The sequence below is a fragment of the Pteropus vampyrus genome, unplaced genomic scaffold (genome assembly GCF_000151845.1).
Source record: "Pteropus vampyrus isolate Shadow unplaced genomic scaffold, Pvam_2.0 Scaffold178, whole genome shotgun sequence".
Taxonomy (NCBI): domain Eukaryota; kingdom Metazoa; phylum Chordata; class Mammalia; order Chiroptera; family Pteropodidae; genus Pteropus; species Pteropus vampyrus.
In genome coordinates this window covers 315702-322003 of record NW_011888959.1, presented here as the reverse complement: position 1 = coordinate 322003, position 6302 = coordinate 315702, and the positions used below count along the sequence as shown (strand labels likewise).

The window sequence follows — 6302 nt, the reverse complement described above, 5'->3', positions numbered from 1 at the left end:
GGAGAGAAAGACAATGCCACACATAAGTGACCGGTAACCAAAAGAAAGGAAGATCACAGGGACCTGGGCTGGTCGGGGAAGTCAGAGGGCTTCCTGGAAGAGGCGACCTGTGAGCTGGGACAAGAAAGACTAGTGGGCACGATTTGGGTCACGTGGCCTAGCAGGGGAGCAACCCCAGGAAGGGAGCAGTCCCCCAAAGTGGGGAATCTTGAGGCAGGCCTGGGGCTGGATGGCCGCTGGTCTCCAGCATGGAGACTTCCCTCAGGGCCGGGGTCTGTCTCAGTTGTCCTCCCACATGGTCACCCTGGGAAGCCCCACACTTATCCCAGGCCTGAGGCCAGCTCCCAAGTCCTCTTGGGGAGGCCCCTTAGATAGAGAGTGAAACATTCCTGAAGGTGTTTAGATAAAGAGCGGGGTCAACTGGACAGGAAATGGCCGGGCCCTGCCACTTCCCCTCCCGAGTCCTCCCGCTGGGCCTCCCGATTCTGTCACTGAAGCGAGGGTCACTGCTGCAAGCCCACACCGCAGGGAGGGACCAAACAGGGGCCCGTGAGACAGGAGGAGGCTGGTGTGGAGAGCCAGCCCGGATATCTCCAGGCCCAGCAGGGCAGCTGGCTCCTCCCAAACCCAGGCAGACGTGCTGTGTTCTGTTTTCTTCTTCATTCTTCTTCGATATTTAATCATCTCTTTTTAAAACAGCTTTATTGAGATAGCGTTCACATATCACACAATTTACCCGTTTAAACTGCATTCAACAGTTTTTAATATAGCCACAGTTGTGCAATCATCCCTACAATCAATTTTAGACGATTTTACAACTCAAAAAAGAAACTACACCCATTACCAGTTCCTCCCTATTCCCCTTCTCCCCCAGCCCCTGGCGACCAACAATCTACTTTCTGTCTCTATACATTTGCCTATTCTGGACATTTCATATAAATGGAATCGTACAAATATGTATGATTTTGTGACTTTTGTGACTGGCTTCTTTCATTTCACATAATTTTTTCAAGCTTCATCCATGTTGTAGCATGTGTCAGTACTTCATTCCTTTTTATGACTCAATAAGATTCCATCGTGGACTTCATTTTTAATTTAATTTTTTTTGTTTTTGTAATTTCCCATGTTGTTTTTTATATCTGTCTTTCATAGACTACATTTTGTTCATCTAATCATCAGTTGATGGACATTAAATTGTTTCTACTTTTTGGCTATTGTGAAGAATACTGCTGTGACATTTGTGTACCTGTTTTTGTATGGCCATGTTTTCAATCCTTTTGGTTATGTATCTTAGAGTGGAATTGCTGGGTCATATGGTAACTCTAATGTTTAACTTTCTGAGGACCCGCCAGACTGTTTTCCAAAGTAGCTGTACCAGCTCGCATCCCGGGAGCAGAGTATCGGAGTTCTAATTTCTCCACATTCTCACCAACACTTATCACCATCTCTCCTTTTTAATACAGCCATTCTGGTGGCCACGAATTGTCATCTCATTGCAGCTTTGATCTCATTTTCCCCGATGGCTAATGTTAAGCACCTTTTCATGGGCTTATTGGCCATTTGTGTATCTTCTTTGGAGAAATGTGTATTCTGATACTTTACCCATTTTAAAACTGGGTTATTCATCTTTACGTTACTGGGTTATTACATCTTTACTTTACGAGTTGTGGGAGTTCTTTCTTTCTTTTTTTTTTTTTTGCATCTACAGCACCTGGTCTTCCTAGGCGGTCTCCCATCCGAGTACTAACCAGGCCCGACCCTGCTTAGCTTCCGAGATCAGGCCCATTCAGGGTGGCATGGGCGTAGACTTGTTTTTACTTTCTTGATGGTATGGTTTGCAACATAAAAGTGTTCAATTTTGATGAAGTCCAATTTATCTTTTTTTTCTTTTGTTCCTTATGCTTTTGGAATTGTTTAAGAAGCCTTTGCCTAACTCTAGGTCATGAAGATTTACCCGTGTGTTTTCTCCTAAAAGTTTTATAGTTTTAGCTCTTATGATTAGGTTATGATCCATTTTGAGTTATTCGTTGAGTTATTAACACTTTAAGCAACAAGATCTGGCAGTGGGTTTAATACCTTCTGTGATTTTGGAGATGAGTGTACACACTGTTCTGAGATCTCTCCAACAACTGTAATGTGACGAGACAGTATCATGACTTGTCTGGATGACAGAGTCGCAGCCATTGCTAATACCGCCTACACTCACAATAAAAGAAAACGTTAGATTTCAGTTAAAGATTCACTTAAATAAAGCTGTAATCACCCTCCCAGGTTCATTGTCTCCCCTAATTCTATCCACAAACTTTAGGTTAAGAACTTCTGAGATGGCTAAAAATTCCCGCCCAAAGTCTCTATTTCTGAATAGCGTTTTGGGGGTTTGAACCCTCCCAAGACTGGCTTCAGGGCTGTTTTCCTGCCACCCCCACTAACCCCGCCCTTCCCACTGTTCTCTGCCTGGCTCCAGCCTCAGGGAAGCTATTCCTTGCCTAGCAGGATTTTCTAAGAAACCATCTAACAAAACTTAAAAATAGCAGCAATAAGAATTATAAACACTACGGGTACAATCAGGGCCTTTGCACACCTTCCTCCCCCTTGCCCTCCCAGCCTTCCTAAGTCTCTCGGGTGGGGGCGGGGGCACATGGTGCATAGCTGTGGCAGAGACCTGCCGGCTCTTCCACTCACAAGCTGCCTCGTTTTGGCAGATTATTTCGCCTCTAGGAGCCTCAGTTTCCTTTACTACAAGGCGTGGGTGAGCCGCTCTTAACTAACTGTTCACCCGATGGGATTATTGGCGGATTAGAAGAGCTCTAGCTGAGAGCAGAACCAGGCACGGTTACACCCTGAAGATATTAGCTATTATTGTTAACCCTTTCCCTGGAGAGGGGAAAGTGCTGTTTCCTTTACCTACATAGTCTTTCCCTTGTTTTGCACCAGGTTAATGACTAATTATTTGTGTTATTCTGGATTCTCTGAGTTGTAACAGAAACTCAAATGGCTCAATTTTAAACAGCCAGGCAGGCTTTCAGGCCTGGCTTATAGGGTGTGGGTAGCGGGGAGAGTTCAAAAGACCCTATCAGGGCTCAACCCTCCTTTCTGTACAGACTAGGGGGTGGTTGGCTCCCCGGAGCAGGGCCCAGACTGGGGTGGGCAAACCCTCCTCCAGCTCCCAGCACCTGGCTTGCCCGCCAGCTCTGGAGGCTCTAGGATTTCCCAGTCCTTGGGTCTTGATTTGAGAAAGAGGCACTTACTTGAGAACTCCAGAAAAAGTTCCTGAAAGGGCTCTGATTGGCCTAGCCAGGTCACGTGCCCACACTTGAGCCAATCTCTGGAGCTAGAGGGCTGGGGTTCTCTGATTGGCCAGGCTTGGGGCACATGCTGGTCAGGGATGGGGAAGCCCCAAGCCAACCCCTTAGAGGAAGGTGTTGAGGATGGGCTTCCTCTGGGGGCAGGTAGTCCCCCACCCCCCATTCTAGGGCATATTTATTCACTTCTTGGTCAGACCTCCCTTATTCCAGGAACCCTCTCCTCCTTAGAATTGGCTTCTGCTCTGTACACCCACGGCAGTCTGTATTTTCAACCATTCATTTCTCAACAAATAGTTAATATGTACTAGGCACGGAGCAGGGGGTCCAGGAGAAACCCTAACAATCACAGGATGGAAGAAGGGGGTGGAGGCTGCAGACGGTACAGAGGGGTTGTGGTCTTTGAGGTAGGACTAGAACTGGCTTCGAGGTCCCAGGTCTGGGGGCCAGAGAAGTAAGGGAGTTTCTGAGAGGAACGGTGGACTCGGGTGCTGCTGAGAGGCCCAGTGAGACCAAGAAGTGGCTGCTGAATTGGGCAGCAGGGAGGTTGAGGGGGACCTTATGAAGAGCTGAGTGGGGACTCTGTCCTGCCAGGGCAGGGTGAGGAGAGGCTGGGAGGGGAAGAAGGCAGGCACAGACGTGTCTTTAGGGTTTCCTAGGCGGGGTAGAGATGTGGGGAGGAGGTGGGAGGGCACCTAGCAGCAAGGGAGAATTTTCTTTTGTGGAAAATGGCCACCCGGGGGAAAGAGGCTGATGGTTCCCGGGGAGCAGAAAGGGGAGGGGAGCAGGAGGAGGGTGCCCAAGATCCAGATCGAGGTGAGAGAGCCTGAGGGGGGCGGTGCCAGGCAGGGAGATGTGTTAGTTTGGGGGACTGGAAGTTGACAGGGATCCCATCTGATGGCTTGTTTTTCTCACTGAAAGAGGTGAGGCTGGTGGCTGGGAGTGGGGGCAGGAGGGCTGTGGTAGGTGAGAGGGGAGAGAGGGTGTGAAATCTTAGTCTGAGAGTGGGCGAGTGTCACTGAAAAACAGGGTAGGGCTGCTAGCTCTATAGAGTGCCAGTTTGAAGTTTGAGGTCACAAACTCCCGACCAGAAGAGTTATGGGTGGACCCCCACCCTGAAAACGATAGGCAGGAGGGGAGCTTCCTTTAGATTGGAGGGTTCCCTACGGCGGAAGGGGCTATGAGTTGGAGAGATGGATTCTAAAATCCACCAGGCCAGGAGGTAGATACTATTATTATCTGCCAGGTTCAAGGCCAATATAGTATCCACAGTGCCTTGGGGAAAAACTATGCACGGCCTGGCACATGTTAGATGTTAATAAATATTTATTGTAAAAAGTGAATGGCTATGTTGTACATCTGAAACTAATCTTGAAAGTCAACTGTAATTGAAAAAAATTAAAAAACTAAATGGTTGGACAGTCCAGTGATGCACACAGTGTAACCCAGACAGGAAGTAGCCCCAACCTGGGGATTTGGTGCGTGGAGGCTGGTGACTCCCTGTGTGGTGCCATGCCTGCTGCCCTAATAATGACTCAGTTTTACCTCTGGGCCCATGTAGACCATTTTTTCTAGAGTCTGGTGGTAGAACTTCGCATAAACACCAAATGAGCAGGGCATCTTACTCTTAACCTCATTCCTCACTGGCAGTGCTCACCTCCAGATGAGTCACAGCCCTCAGTCGGGTGCCCCCTCCCCCATGCCACCTCTGATTCCTAACCCTTGTCTTTGCTATCTACACCCTACCCCAGGCCTGCTGGCGGGCAGTATGCCGGGGGTTTCCCCGGTTGCCTTGCCAGTGGCTCTCTAAGGAGAGGGCTCCACCTTTAAGGGGAGTCCAGGAGCTTAGACCCTAAACTTGGTGGGGGCAGGGCCCCTCCACAAGGAGGGCTCCCAGCCCTTTTTCTTAAAGACCATTTAAGCAGAAATAAACGTGGTCACTTCATTGAACTTAATAATAATGGTTCATGCAGCAGAAAACGTGGAAGAGAACACCTTGCTTATTTATTCCGGCTTTAAAGCCATAAAACTTCAGATTTCTCCCTGTAGCTATTTATAACCTGAGCTGTTGTAAACTGTCCCCATAATAAGCTCAGGTTTGAAGTAACTTAAGAGAAAAATAGCCATCCGCTTCATTAAAAAAAATTCATTTACAGACCTCTCGCCTCCTAATTATGAACGAACAGCGTGTGGTTTGGGGGGGTGGGGTGGGGGTGGGGCCGATACGGATCTTCGGAGGAGTCACACACTCCCCCATCCCCCCACCGAGCTATAAAGCAGCCCCTGGGCCGGCCGGTGGTCACTCTCCAGGGCAGGGATGTCTCCCGCTGGGTCGTGCTCTTCCTCGCCGGTTGCCCCGGGTGGAGTGGGGGAGGCTGGGCAGGCAGCAGATCCGGAAAAGTGGCTCTTGCCTCGGAGGAAGTTGACCCTCCTCCCTTACCAAGAGCTTGGGATGAAAATAGCGTCTTCCTCTTTACCCTTCCTGGCCCCTAGTCCATTTCCATAAGTCCCCTCCCCGGTTCTGTAAGTGCTCCCCTCCCCCCAGGACAATTCAGCCCCTACACTGATCTCTAAGCGACCATCAGGATGGCAGGGACCTCGCGCCCTGGACTCTGCGTGCGGGCAGGGACTGCTTGGGACCCTCCCGTCCGGCCTCGGCAGTCGCGGCGCGCCCCGCAACTCGGGCAATTGCAGTGACTTCCAACCCACCCCCACCCAATTAGCAGAACGCTCTACAAAACCCGCGAGCACCCGCAGTGCTTCCTTTCCCTCCAGGGGACACTGTCACCTGGGAACCCCGTCCTCTGCACCAGGGCTCCGGGGGCCCCGGTGCACCCCCAAATCCCTTGGGGAAGGTGGGGGCGCAATTAGTTTCTTTCAATTAGTTTCGCCTCTTTGTATAGACCCATTCAAACTGTGGTGTAATCCTCCGCGCGAGGGGGAAAGTAGTCCCAACCTTGCATTCAATTTCTGTTCTCGCGCCGCGCATATTTTACTTTT

The 6302-nt window shown here is 49.8% G+C and overlaps 1 pseudogene; it reads right to left on the bottom strand.

Moving 5' to 3' along the window:
* Window positions 1-1699: 1699 nt before the first annotated feature.
* On the bottom strand, window positions 1700-1808 carry LOC111746168 (annotated as a pseudogene).
* Between the last annotated feature and the right edge of the window lie 4494 nt (window positions 1809-6302).